We start from the raw sequence: 15,022 nt of genomic DNA on the forward strand, positions 1-15,022 counted from the left end.
AGTTTAGGGGTTAGTATGAGCTGATAATTTGTCTCTAGTATATTACTTAAAGGATGACCTGATATTATCAGTACATGTGGTGCAAGACACTCAAGTTTAGGGGTTACCATGAGCTGATAATTTGTCTCTAGTATATTACTTAAAGGATGACCTGATATTATCAGTACATGTAGTGCAAGACACTCAAGTTGATGGGTTATTATGAGCTGATAATTTGTCTCTAGTATATTACTTAAAGGATGACGTGATATTATCAGGACATGTAGTACAAGACACTCAAGTTGATAGGTTACTATGAGCTGATAATTTGTCTCCAGTATATTACTTAAAGGATGACCTAATATTATCAGTACATGTGGTACAAGACACTCAAGTTTAGGGGTTAGTATGAGCTGATAATTTGTTTCTAGTATATTACTTAAAGGATGACCTGATATTATCAGTACAAAACACTCAAGTTGAGGGGTTAGTATGAGCTGATAATTTGTCTCTAGTATATTACTTAAAGGATGACCTGATATTATCAGAACATGTGGTACAAGACACTCAAGTTTAGGGGTTAGTATGAGCTGATAATTTGTCTCTAGTATATTACTTAAAGGATGACCTGTATTATCAATACATGTAATGCAAGACACTCTAGTTGATGGGTTAGCATGAGCTGATAATTTGCCTCTATTATATTACTTAAAGGATGACAGATATTATCAGTACATGTGGTGCAAGACACTCAAGTTGATTGGTTAGTATGAGATGATAATTTGTCTCTAGTATATTACTTAAAGGATGACCTGATATTATCAGAAGTGAAAACTGGTATCAGACAAAGTTTAACTCTTTGCTAACAACAAAGGGGCAGAACCATCAAACAGCAAGTCTTGATGAAGCTTGCCAGAACCAGTTGACATATTTGCTCTAGAATCTTGAAGCAAGTTTACACTGGACCTGTCAGGCCAGTTATGGAGTATTCTTCAACGATTTGGTCAACATCATCAAATATTAACAAGATAAAACTTGATAGAGTTTAGAACTTCAGACATTGTGTGCTTTTGGAAGGAATGAAGGAAATATCCATTGATGACATAGAAAATACTGCAGGTATTGAGCCTCTGGATGATTGCAGAAGAAAACTTGAGATCATGATTCAGGATGAAAAGATATTATGTATGTCATATAAGAGACTTAATTTGAAGGTAGAAGAAGAAAGAGCAATAGATAGGTTATGGTGTCAGAGACTCGGCCGTTTTGTTCACATCTTTTGCATATTCTGGCACCAGAGAAATGGTCAAAGGAAGAGTATTGTATTGCAATTTGTTTAACCATACCAGGTCCTAAAGTAAAATGAAATAATTCCTTTCTCACTGAAATTTATCAACCATATCTTAATGTAAGCTGTACTCATAAGTATAAAGATGGGTCTGCCATTGATTTCATGTGAAACAGAGAAATTGGAGACAATATTAGGTATGCAGACAGTGATATCACTTACAGGTCAATTCATGCACCAGCTGTAAAGCTAAAGTGCAGCTACCACTGCCACAGTTTTCAACCTCAGAGCATCCAAGAATTTGAAAGAATTGTTATTCTGACAGACTTTGTCCACTTAACAAACCTTGAGATCCAAGAACACTGATGCAGCCATAAGAGATCTGCAAGATAGCCTCCAGAACTATCTTATATTGGATTCTGTTTCATTGAGGAATGAGACAGCAGACTAACTGGCCAAAGATTTGAATCTGAAATATTGGCTAATTGACATCCATCAGAGAAGCTAAAACCCACATTGAAACAATGATGCAATATGGTTGATGCTATAGCCAAAAAACTACAACCCACACTAATATTCACTCAAATTTTTGGATAGAGGGAAGACTACAACCATATGTTACTGAAAAACTGCCCAGTGTGATCTCTGTGTCTACTTGAAATTTAACTTTGGAGATGAAGCATTGTGCTTCCTCACAGGTAGACCAGGCTCATCACATAGACTTCAAACCTGGCCAGTAGTCCAGACCCCATCATACACACATTTCACAACAGCTCAGAGACTTTGGATCTGGCCAGCAGACCAGAGGCTATAACCCATACTTCAGGACTTCTCCTTTACACTGCCCAGGCTTTTTTGACCAGGCCAGAGGAGCAGACCAACATACAAGGTTGCTGGTATCAGCAGTGGATGTTAACCAGACCATCCAATTTATGACTTTTATCAGGTTGAAGACCTGATGGCTAGTTTAATATTGTGTTATTTATAAAAGTATATAACATCTTTAATTTTCAAAGAAGTCTGTTTATTCTCCTGTCTCAAAATAATTCTAAGAGTGACGTATTTTGCAGATAAAGTAGTGAAAATGAATATCGTAACTGTTTAAAGTAATGTTGATCTTATGTTCTTCAGCTGTTATATTTTAATTTTTTGTACGTGTAGATAAAAATGTATTAGCATCAATACATTTCTGCTTTAAGCTTTAAAAAGTTTCTGTTTAAGCTTTAAAAGATGTTTTCACTTTGATTTTAGTTCAATAGGTTTGAAAATAATGAAATTTTGAGGTTGTGTCATTTCTTGTTTGTAAAAAGAAAATAAACCAATTATTTAATTATTTATTACATATTTCTCTGTTTTGTTAAAGTAATTGCTGTCATATTTGCTTTATCTTGAAAAACTCACACTCTTTATTTGAAAAGAGTATTAAAGTAGACACAACACTCCTTGGTATGAGGTTAAAGATAAAGACTGTTAAGGTAGACACAACACTCCTTGGTATGAGGTGAAAGATAAAGACTGTTAAGGTAGACACAACACTCCTCGGCATGAGGTGAAAGATAAAGAGTGTTAAGGTAGACACAACACTCCTTGGTATGAGATGAAAGATAAAGAGTGTTAAGGTAGACACAACACACCTCGGCATGAGGTGAAAGATAAAGAGTGTTAAGGTAGACACAACATTCATTGGTATGAGGTGAAAGATAAAGTGTTAAGGTAGACATGACACTCCTTGGTATGAGGTTAAAGATAAAGAGTGTTAAGGTAGACACAACACTCCTTGGTATGAGGTCATAGATTAGCAAGGATTCTATCTTTTATAAATGGACATTTCTTTTGTGATAAGATTTATTAACTGCTAACTATTTACAGTAGTTTGAATGGTATATATGATATTAAAAAACTTTTGACAGGGTTGGTTAGCATATAGTGTAATTAGCCTCTACTTGTTACTATTAAAAACATGTATGTTTGTTGGAAATGAGATACATATAGCACAAACAACAATGCTGTGTATAACTTTAAAGTTGAGGGCCTTTTAGTATTCCTACAACACCTATATCTTAAAAATGGTCTTTTTTGTGTGAGAAATTCTCTATGAAACCTATATTTTTTCAACCACTTTGAATCCACAATGAAGAACTCTTTTTGTTCAGAGTTTTATTTTTGAAGGTAAATAAAAACGTATAAAAAATTCCTGATAAATAAGTAACTGTTCTGTGAAAAAAATATAAGAAAAATGTTTTGATCCTAATAATGTGATTTTGAGTGGCTCAGGTTGGAAAATTAATTTCTTCTGGCCAACCATCTAATGTAAACTTACATTACAACTTTTGTAATGAAGGCATACTTCCCTTTATGGGACAGTTACTTATTTAGTGAAAAGAATAAGAAAAGGAATGCTGATGAATCTTGTATGGTCTGTAGAGCATTAAATCTGGCTTTTAGGTCAGTGTTTGTAAGCATAATTGCACAATGTGTAACTGTTCACATGGTAGTTTTTATTGTGTTATTATTCATAAATATAGTCTTTAGTGATATCTAATTTGGGCTGAAAAACATTGGATAATTTTTCTGTTTTAAGTGTTTTGTGTTTCAGATATGGTGATTTTTTTTTTTTTTATTATTAATTAGGCATTTGTAACAATGTAACTTCAGAAATGACTATACTGTATCCAGGCTAGAAAAGGTTGATTTGTCCTTTGGTCAAGAACTTTTTGTGCAAATTTGAAGATAATAATTTAGCTATTCTAACTATAATAACTATTCTATGCAGTGTTTAAAACATAATTTCTATTGTATCCACATCACTGGAACTTGGTTTTTATCACTGTTACATTGAAAGTAACAACTATATAAATTATGCCTTGTTTTATTCCTAGGTCAGTACTAAAGTTTTGGTTTCAGCTTCAAGGTGGAAAGAAAGTATTTTTGAGAAATCTTTGTTTTGTGGTGAAACCCATGTTTATCAAACTCTAGTACATGTTTCTAGTTTTATAGTTTATTATTTTACTTCTAGCATGAATTAAGTATGGCTTTTGTCATTCACTGAGAAGTATTTCAAATGTAGTAAATGAAATGTCTATAAAAGTGTCTTAAAAAGCAATTATTTTGATTTACAGAATTCTCCCATTCAAAGTGTGTTACTTAATCTCATGTTTGTTTTCCTTGAGTAACACACAAAGATAATATTATTGTTATGTGCAATGTATGCAACACAGTAAAGTTTAATTGTAATAGATCTGTTAGTTTTGCTTGTGCATTTAAAACAAAAAGTATTCAGTTCTTTTGATAAAGTTATGATTCTTACTTTTTACTATGTCTGTGTTTCTGAAATGAATGAAATTTGTATTAATTCTAAAATTACAACTCATGTTTAAAACTTGCTGATGAGTCAGCAGGTGAACTATTGTATTAAACAACAATTTAACATAGTAAACGTTCAGTTGGTTATGGTGCTACTATAAAATAGACCTTTTTTTTAAATAGCTTTTAGCTCAAAGTACATTGGTAGTTGAGGTGAATATAGTGATTAATAAATATATTCAAACATTGGTAGTTGAGGTCAATATGGTGACTAATAAGTATATTCAAACATTGGTAGTAGAGGTCAATATAGTGACTAATAAATATATTCAAACTTTGGTAGTTGAGGTCAATATGGTGACTAATAAATATATTCAAACATTGGTAGTAGAGGTCAATATAGTGACTAATAAATATATTCAAACATTGGTAGTTGAGGTCAATATAGTGACTAATAAATATATTCAAACATTGGTAGTTGAGGTCAATATAGTGACTAATAAATATAGTCAAACTTTGGTAGTTGAGGTCAATATGGTGACTAATAAATATATTCAAACATTGGTGGTTGAGGTCAATATAGTGACTAATAAATATATTCAAACTTTGGTAGTTGAGGTCAATATAGTAACTAATAAATATATTCAAACATTGGTAGTTGAGATCAATATAGTGACTAAGAAATATATTCAAACTTTGGTAGTTGAGATCAATATAGTGACTAAGAAATATATTCAAACTTTGGTAGTTGAGATCAATATGGTGACTAATAAATATATTCAAACTTTCTTTCCAAACATTTCCTTTTTGGTCTTCATCTTTTGACACGTAAGTTACATTTTTATTATTGTTTAGTGTTAGTTGTATTTACCACATAAATACGTAGAATAGTGTAAAAAACTGTTTGAGATGTTGTTTCAGTTGTGATGATATTTTTTAAAAATTTTTAGCAAAAATTTTGTAATTTGAGATCACTTTAAGATTGGTGTAACTTATTCAATAATATGTATGTTTTTGGTGATGCAGATAGTGTAAACATTTTATATTGCTCATTTACAAATATGAAATTACTTTTTCTTTACTAATATAAAAAATAAATGTTCTTCATATGAAATTCTATAATAATAACATTACAAGTGTTTGGGAACAATGTTGAGGTGGACAAGTATCATTGTTTGGTCCTCGCTTGAAGGATCATCATGTCTATTTGTAACTTGTTTTTATTGTATAAGAGGTATTGCTTTTTTGTATCTTGTGTCAAGCTTGCCAAAGTACATGCTAAGAAAGCACACTTGTACAAAGTATATACTATATGGCATATCATAGGTCAGTCATAATAGCTTTTAAAAAATAACAGCAATGAATCAAGTTATTCAGTTTTAAGGCATTCTATGAAAACAATAATTTTACAAAAACCCAAGCTTTTAACTACCTAACACATACCAGTAATTGTGGTTAATAGTGTGAATAATTAAATGTTTAACCATGCAGATATTTTACTAGAGGTGATGAAATATCACAGAGACAAATTTTAAAATGTGTATTTGTTTGAAATAACCTTGTGTTTATTATCTTAATTAATGTATAGCAATGTTGACTGGTCGGTGTGGCATTGTGGTTAAGGTAAACTGACAAAGCTAGTAGTTTTCTGGAATTGGAGGATAAATTTTTATCATCGCTTATTTCACAAAAAGTTTTTTGTGTAAATATACATGAACTGAAACTTGAGTGTTATTTCTTGTCAAAATATCTTAGAAAGTAGTTATAAATTAGATGAAAAAAGTTAATAAGTGGAAAACTCCAAGAGTGAATATTAACCCATGGCCTTTGGCTGACAAGACTGATGCATTATTAACTAAGGTAGCAAAGAGTACAAGCCAGCCACAACACATTCCTCCATTAAGGACTTTTATCCATAGGTGTGAATCTCATACTGCATTGTGTTGTTTTGGTCGGGAAGTTGATGAATTGTTTTTCCCACCACTCAACTCAACTCACATATATTTACTTTTTATTATTATTATTTAATTCATATCATAATTTAATGAAAGTAAACTTTCTGAGAAATTTTATTTTATGTAAAAAAACTAATAACCGTAAAGAAACTCTGGGACTCAGCCAGGAACCCAGAACCTTTGGCTAACAGGTCTAATGCACTCGACCCTTTAATTGTCTAGCAACAACAACAGAATATAGTACGTATGAGGTTCATACTCATGCTTAAAAAGCCTTAATGGTTAAACAAAGCAGGAATGGTTTGTATTGTTGGAAAGCTATTTTAGAGCATTGGCTCTGCCGGTTGCAGATCCTGGGATTTCTTTTCACTTCTCGACTTTTTTACCTACAAAAATGTTTGTTAAGAAACTTCACTTTCATTTATTCATTATATGAATTAAAGTTACTGTTTTTAGTATTCAACTACTTTTTGGCTTAGTACTAAAGTATGACATTTTAAATTTATGTAAACTTCATGTTGCTTAACACAAATATATTGGAAAGCAAGTTTCTTTGGCATTATGATCATTTTGAATAGTAGAGAAATCTTAATTTATTTATAGTGTTTGTGTATTTTGGAGATGAAACTTTTTTAGATCTTGATCCCTTTGGTCGGATTACAAAATACTTTATGGAAGCAGTTGCTCATTTTCTTCTAACAATCTAGCTGAATGACAAACTTATTTTGATTCATATGAAGGTTTAATAATTGCTTTGTGCTGTTAGTATGCAGGAAAACTATAGCTTATGTTGAACTATTTTAAAATATTTTCAATTTTATGTAGGTGGCGCAGCAGGGCAAGAAAAGAAGTCATTCGTAATAAAATCAGAGCAATCGGAAAAATGGCTTGTGTGTTTTCTGTATTGATGTAACTTGTGGAATATACTCTATTGGGGTAACTTGTGGAATATACTCTATTGAGGTAACTTGTGGAATATACTGTATTGATGTAACTTGTGGAATATACTCTATTGAGGTAACTTGTGGAATATACTCTATTGAGGTAACTTGTGGAATATACTGTATTGAGGTAACTTGTGGAATTAGAATTTATAGAAGTTTATTCAGTAAAATAATTGTAACTAATGTGTTATCAATATTTTCTTGACTTTTTGTGTTTTTTTGATGTAACAGTTAAATTTGTTGGGTAAATCTGACTGAAACAAGCCATTACAACAGTTTTGATGAACTAGTGTAAGCTCAGAAAGTGAATTATTTTTCCTTGAAACTCTTGAAAATACATACTTTTGAAGGTATTTGTCATAAAGGTAAATATATATTAAACTCTTCAGTGTATACATTTCACTTTAGACTAGTGTTCTATAACCTTGCTGACACTATCCTCTAGTGGCAGTAAACTTTGAGAAAACAGGTAAGTTTTGGGGTGTATGGTGGTTAAAATTAAATCATAAGAAATAGTGTTGTTGTTTCATCAGTAATCATCATATGTGGATGTTAGTGGCAAGCAATGATCACAGCCACACTTCTAATCCATTCTTTAAGTATATCTTTTGGTGCCACTTTTAGTACTTGTATAAACATTTATGAAAAGGGAAGATGAGTGCTCATTGCTTGTTTTAGGTATGCTTAGAAAAAAGGTTGTGAAACACTGCTTTAGATTAATTGTTTGTTAAATTTTGCAGAGAAGAGAATGAAAGTGTTCTCCAGCTAAAGGGCTTAACACCTAGTGGAAATCTACCGCTGGGCGTCCTTTCTGCTGGAAAAACAGGTGTAAGGAATGGTAAGAAAATACATGTTTATTTTTCCTTAATGCAATAAGTCAAATAATAAGAAGATACATAAAACTGTCTCACAACATGAAGGTATACATTATGTTGTAATTGTTCAACAAGCAATTTCTATTGATGTATGGGTGCTTAAAACATTGCATTATGATAGGGAAACAATTTACTCTAAATTTATGTACATTATAAACCATGGTGTTTGTCTTTCCATATGTTTACTTAATGGTAAGGTTGTGACATGAGATTGTGTAACAAATACTGTTTTAGTATTTGTGTGCGAGTCACTGCAGGTGTGTAGTTTTTATCACAAAGAAGGCATGGTTTAATAGAAATCATAATTGGTTAATTTAGTAAAGAGTTTTATAAAATTAGAGGTAGATATCTAACTTAATGATTTTCTTCAGTCCTTGCTTCAGGAAGGATCTCACCACAACATGAAATTTCTTCTTTTGAGGAAGCTAAAGGCTTAGATAAGATAAATGAAAGGATGCCACCAAGGAAGGATGCCCCTTCACTGATGTCACCACCAGAACAAGGAACGTCAGGGTCAGTTGAAGAGATGAATCGCCCTCATGATAATGCAATTCCCAATAATTCTTGAGATTGTGAAAGAAATGCAGGATCTGATACAAAATATCCAGATCTAGGAAAGCTGACAGAGAGTAGATAAGTTCTTCTCTCTGTCAGCTGTGCAGCACACCCTATATTCCAGCCATAGAAGGATGGGTTTCAGTTTGCGTTCTGTTGAATCTATATGTAAAGCAGGCACTGTGTGTCTGCTACTGCTTTTCTTATATTTACATATAATTTGTTATTCTTATAATTTTTAAGGTTATGGTTACTGAGACTGCTAAAATATGAGAGTTAAGGTATGGGAGCTTCAGGTACCCATCAATATCTGGGTTTCAAGCATTTAAGACAATCATTGTATTGAAAAATGAAGGACCTGTCATTGTGTGTTAACTCTGTATACTAACATTTATTCTTGCTGTGATTTTCCCATTAATGTTATTAAATGTTGTATCATGTATTGAGAATTGTTTGTGTTCCTTCAGTGGTATGACAGTTTCACAGTAATACAGTGAATTGATGTTAACTACTGTTTTTCATGTTTTTGCTATAACTAAACTCCAAGATTTATGGTAGTCATAGGAAAGTGGGGAATTGTTTGAAAAGTTTTGAATCATGAAACCTGAATTTTTTTTTTCAGTTTATGCCATAAAAAAGGTGTACTTATTACTATGAAGAAATATTCTATACATGTGACATTTTAAGATAAGAGATCATTTGGTGGTTATTATTTGTAAATTTTTATGATTAACTATCAAAACCATAATTATTAATTCCAAGTTAATGTACTTGTGTTTTATATTAATGGTTGAAACTTATTCCTTGTAAAGACTAAGAAGTTTTAGTATATGTGTTGTTTGAGTTGTAGTTTTGTACTAACTAAGAAACATTAAGATATTATTGATAACATGTAGTAGTAGTTTCTGACACTTTTAATTAAAAAATCATTGTATTTTTTACTTTAATTACACAGTATTAGTTAGAACTTAATGATGAGGACATTAGTTTTCTTGAGACTGTAGTAATTGCCAATATAAAACTAACAACAGTCAAATGAAGACTGTGAAGGAAACATAAATTATAAGTTTAGAGAAATAAATTATTAAAAATATTTTACTAAGAAGTGTTAGCTTTTGGAAACAGTACAAATGCTTTGGTTTAAATATCAAATGGATATATAATTTGATTAGACATATATATTTTGTTTTCTAAATATGTGATTAAGTTCTTTGGATTTCTAATACTAGTGTTTTGTACATTATTTGTTGAGTTTAATAGATTTCAATGACTACAATTTTTTTTGTGTGTGTGTATAGATATGTGTGTATTTTGTTCTTTTCTAATTAATAATTGTTACAATAGAGATCATTGTTTTTATATGAATGTACCTATTAAATGGATGATAATAGTCCATAAGTTTAATTTTTAAAATGGATTTAAGTTCATTTAAGCTTGGACTGACCACAGATTTATTGAAATATTAATTGTTGCAAGATTCTTTAATGGTGTTTGATGTGCAGAAAAATTGCATGTTTCTAAGTTTTCTGGAACCATAGCATTGGTTAATTGCCTTAATTTGAAGCTGGGACATGATCTTGGACAATTATTGTTTTCTCAAGAATTGCCAAAGCTATTTACATTTTGTTATTCCTTTGTGAAACTGGGGATCCTGTATAAAACATTGCTACAAAATTGGTGTTCAGAAACAGTTTTAATGGTCTGGGATTTCTGAGAAACAAATCCAACTTTTATGTAATTACTGCTTGTGTAGAAAATTTACATAATTTAATGAAAATCTTTTTTATTGATATTTATCAACAAGATTTTAACTTCAATAGTAGTTAATAAGCAATTATTGTTATGTGATAAATGTATATTAGTTCTTCAAAATATTTTAAAGTAAAATTTTGTAAGCTTTTCAAAAGAATTTCAATGAGCTTTGACAGTTTCTCTGTGGGAAGACTTTGACAGTTTGTCTGGAATGATATGAAACACAAGGACTTAATGCATGTCATAACTTTAAGTACACTCTGGTTTGAACAGTCTCTTCTGTTTTGAGATTTAATTTTGTGTTTTCTAGCAATATTAAATACAGCTGAAAGAGTACAGTTGATTTCTTCCAAGGTTTTTTTTTTACAGGTTATCTTTTAAGTTTTTTGCAGTGAAATTCTTTATCTCCTTGGGGAAGTAAGACTGTTGCTTTCTATATTTGTGGATTTGATTATTGTAAAAGAATTTTTCATTTCAACATATAATTACAAAGGTTAATCCTACATAACAATCTGCCTAACAAATCTAAAAGTAAAATTGTATTTTTTATTTTTATAAAGAAATTATATAATTTTAGTATTCAGTTAATAATTATGAGTTCAGGTAACAGTTTCAACAAAATTGTAAGTGCATTTTACGTATCCCAGATTACTTTTATTCAAGCTTGAGCTGTATCAATACATGTACAATAAGAGTTATGAAACAAAATGAAAAATTAATTATACCAAAGTGTATCAGCTACTCTAGTTTTAAACTGTAACTTTTAATGTTCAGAATTTGACAATAGTCATAAAATAAATAGTGCAATGTAAACTGATGTTATAAATTATAACATTATGAAAGGTTCTATATATATAATCAGTGTATAAAGTTGTAGTATGTGGGTTGTTTTCTAATTTTACAGTGATAATTGTAAAACCTGGAAAATAGCCAGAATCTAGAAAACTAATGACTTGTCTTCAAGTTGGGTAATACTTTTATAGCATACTTTAAAATTCTGGTAAAACACTGACAGTTAAAAGAGCTAATATGGCACTATGAAGAAATGTAGAAAGACTTATGATAAGATGTCTCTTCAAGAAGTTTACTGGCTGTTAATGATAAAGCAATTATAGTTAACTATGCTAGCCTTGTAAGGTTTTGTGGCATTATCTAATGAGCACAAGTTCTGTATTTGAAAAATTGGCTTTATAGAAATGAGGTGTTGTCATTAAAAAATGTTCTATTTTGAATTGGAATTATAATGGAAAGTTTGAACGTTATATAAATAAGCATTTATGTGTACATAATTATGGAACTAAACATCTTAATTAAATCTTGAACTGTATGTTTGGTATAAAAAACAAAAAAGTATTTGTATAATAGAAACAGTTTTCGAGAAAGTGACTGAATTTAATTCTAGATAAAATATTTGTATATATGTATTGAGCATCCTAGAAAGTCTGTAATGTTTTACTAGGTAATGTACATGTTTAATATTTACAATACCTTGTTTAGGTGTACATTGAAGAGAATTAATTGACCATCAAAAATGGACAATAAACCCAGTTATGAGGATAATCTTTTTTTTTTGGTATGATAATAAAGTTCTTCATGTGTTGATTTGAGACAAAATTGTCCAGTTTGTATAGTTAAAACTCAACTGCATGCAAGTTTTTCTTGTCTTTGTAAGTATCTATATATACTTATTTCCAAGCTTTTCCATACTTACAGTATTATAAAACTTGTTCCAGTTCACCTCCTTTGAGGGACTCTTGGTTTATGCTTTATATATAACTGTTATATTGATGTAATGTTGTAAATGGGCCTAGTGATGGTGTACAACTTGTCCACTGTAGCAGCATTCTTTAGAACAAAAAAAGCTAAAACATTTATTTTAGTGTGTTGATAGAAATTTGTAGCCTAGAGGTATGGTGAGACTTCCAGTCTTCTCAGTAGAGAAACTAACGTAATTGAAACTATGCTTCCAGTAGCAGTTTATAATATTTCAACTTTTCTTCTGTGCTGAAGCTTTTCAAATTATAAATACATATGTGTATATAAAAACTAAACTTGTGTGTGCCATGTCTTTTTGCCTTTTTTTTAAATACCAAACATGAATCATGTATATTTACATATATATATGTATGTAAATTATTCACACCTCTATTCATATATTATAGATGTGCATTTATTTTATTGTAAGTGGTTTAGCATGTTTATCCTTTTTGTGTAGTATATTCATGTTTTACTTTTTTTTTTCTTATGAGGAATGTAATATTGAAATCTGCCCTCATTAATTATGGAAGAAATTTTCATCTTGCCTTCTTCTGGGCTGTGAAAGTTATCTAATTTCTATTTAACATGTTTAACATTAAATAATAATATAACTTCTGATAGATTTTCAACAGTACTTTTTCCATGGGTGTGCAGATGTTTTGAAGACATTTTTTCATATCATGTAAATGTTTCCAACCTCTGTATGTTGTGACCTGTTGTAATTGTTTTATGTTTAATAAAGTTTGAACTCTTAACAAATCAATATGGCTAAAGCTGTGTTTATTTCTTGGGTATTGAAGGGTTTCTTTTTTAAGAAAATGTTTAGTTTGGTATTAATTATGGTCTGCTTTTTTATACACTATGGTGTTTTTAAAAGAACAACAATTTGTAAGCTTTCCTCTGGTCACTTTGACTTATGGATATTGCAAATTAATAGTTTTACAAAGAATGCCAAAGGATTTTTGGATAAATATTATAATCACAAGGAAGATGAACTTTGTCAAGATGTATAAGAAACAACAAAAACAATTATATATCACAAAAAATTTCAAGAACTTTTACATTTTCCTTAAATATTGTCAGTATCTTACTGCTTACAGGTTTTTAAATAAATATGCCTTGAGAAAAAAATGCTAATACTAAATTATTTACTTAACAATCACCTTATTTAGGTTTACATATTTTTTAAATTCGAATTCAAAATGCCCTCAAGTCAGAAAGGATTAGAAGAAATAATGTGTTAATTTAAAAGTTTTAAGGGGGCATTGGAAAAAATCACTGAAAAATGTCAAGCTCTAGGGTATAAGTTTCTATTATAGTGATTATAAAGAATGTTAACACCAATATGTTTGATACTCTTTGCTCTGATATAGTCCAACTTAAATCTCTTTATCTGTTATTGAGTTCTTCACCTTGTTTGTTGTTTTAGTGAGTTTTCATCATGCTGCTTTGTTGGGGGATGTTTCTCTTACTACTTCTGTACATCCTACATGTGCCACTGGTGTTTCTACCTCTATTTCTGAACATTGCTGACTACTGCTATTCTTGTCTTCCTATCCACTTGCTTCTCTGTGATATCATCACATCTATGAATTCTGTTTCTCCTGTCCTTACTAATAAAAATATTTGTTTCTTACTCTTGTTCTCCAAAATATCCTCCAGTATCAGTAATAAAAGACCACAATATTTTATACATCAGGTAGTGAAAACACCACAATAAACAGAACAAACTGTCAGACGTCTGATATTTGAGAAACTAGTTTTGATGGATTCGTACTTCCTCTTCAGTCTTACTTTGTGACTGAAAATGTTGCACAAATATATTAAATCTAGTTTATCTGTGTGTCTTCCTGTGAGTATGGATCATAATCTCCCTATTGAAGCCACCCAATGGTAAGTCTGCAGACACGCATTGCTATAAACTGGATTTCAATACCTGTGGTGAGTGGGCAGAACAAAGACAGCAACTTGTATAGCTTTGTACTTAATTTTAAACAAACAAAACCTATTGAACTGTTGTCTTTAATTGTTTCTTCCTGTGTTCTAACAATGTTTGGGCAGTCTAGCCTGGTGACAGCAGGCTTTCTCCAACATCTTTATCAATGTTCTGGAATTGTTTCATGCAGGATGGAAGTGTTCTCCTATCCCTTTTGGTGATGGTCTTTGTACAAGGCTAGTCTTTTCCTTCTTTTCATAAACAAAAATTCAGCTTAACTAATGAACAAATATTTGCTGTAAAATTATTATCAGTGATATAAGAAGTGCATCACCCACTTTCAGATTTGACTGCATGTTATGTGTAGTTACCAGTTTGACTGTCAGATTTTACTGCATCAATTATATAAGTGTAGTTACCAGTTTGACTGTGAGATTTCACTGCATCAATAATATAAGTGTAGCAACCAGTTTCACAATCAGATTTTACTGCATAATCATATAAGTGTAGCTACCAGATTTACTGTCAGCTTTTTCTGCATCAATTATACAAGTGTAGTTAGGTTAGGTCAGATTTTATTAGGTAAATGTTGGGTGAGGTTAAGGTTAGATATACTTAGATTAAGTTTAGGTTCAGTTTGATTAAGGTTAACGTTATATTAGGTTGGGTTGGTTTTG

The 15,022-nt window shown here is 30.7% G+C and overlaps 1 long non-coding RNA gene across 2 annotated transcripts; it reads left to right on the top strand.

Moving 5' to 3' along the window:
* The first annotated feature begins 7,361 nt into the window (after positions 1-7,361).
* LOC143237215 (uncharacterized) lies at positions 7,362-10,755 on the top strand. Of its 2 annotated transcripts, none has more exons than XR_013019935.1 (3): positions 7,362-7,488; positions 8,210-8,307; positions 8,716-10,754. It is a non-coding gene; the product is annotated as an uncharacterized LOC143237215 (long non-coding RNA). The 2 variants fall into 2 exon arrangements; XR_013019936.1 differs by having other exon boundaries at positions 7,368-7,569; positions 8,716-10,755.
* Positions 10,756-15,022: the final 4,267 nt, after the last annotated feature.

Source organism: Tachypleus tridentatus, chromosome 2 (assembly GCF_004210375.1).
Source record: "Tachypleus tridentatus isolate NWPU-2018 chromosome 2, ASM421037v1, whole genome shotgun sequence".
Taxonomy (NCBI): Eukaryota; Metazoa; Arthropoda; class Merostomata; order Xiphosura; family Limulidae; genus Tachypleus; species Tachypleus tridentatus.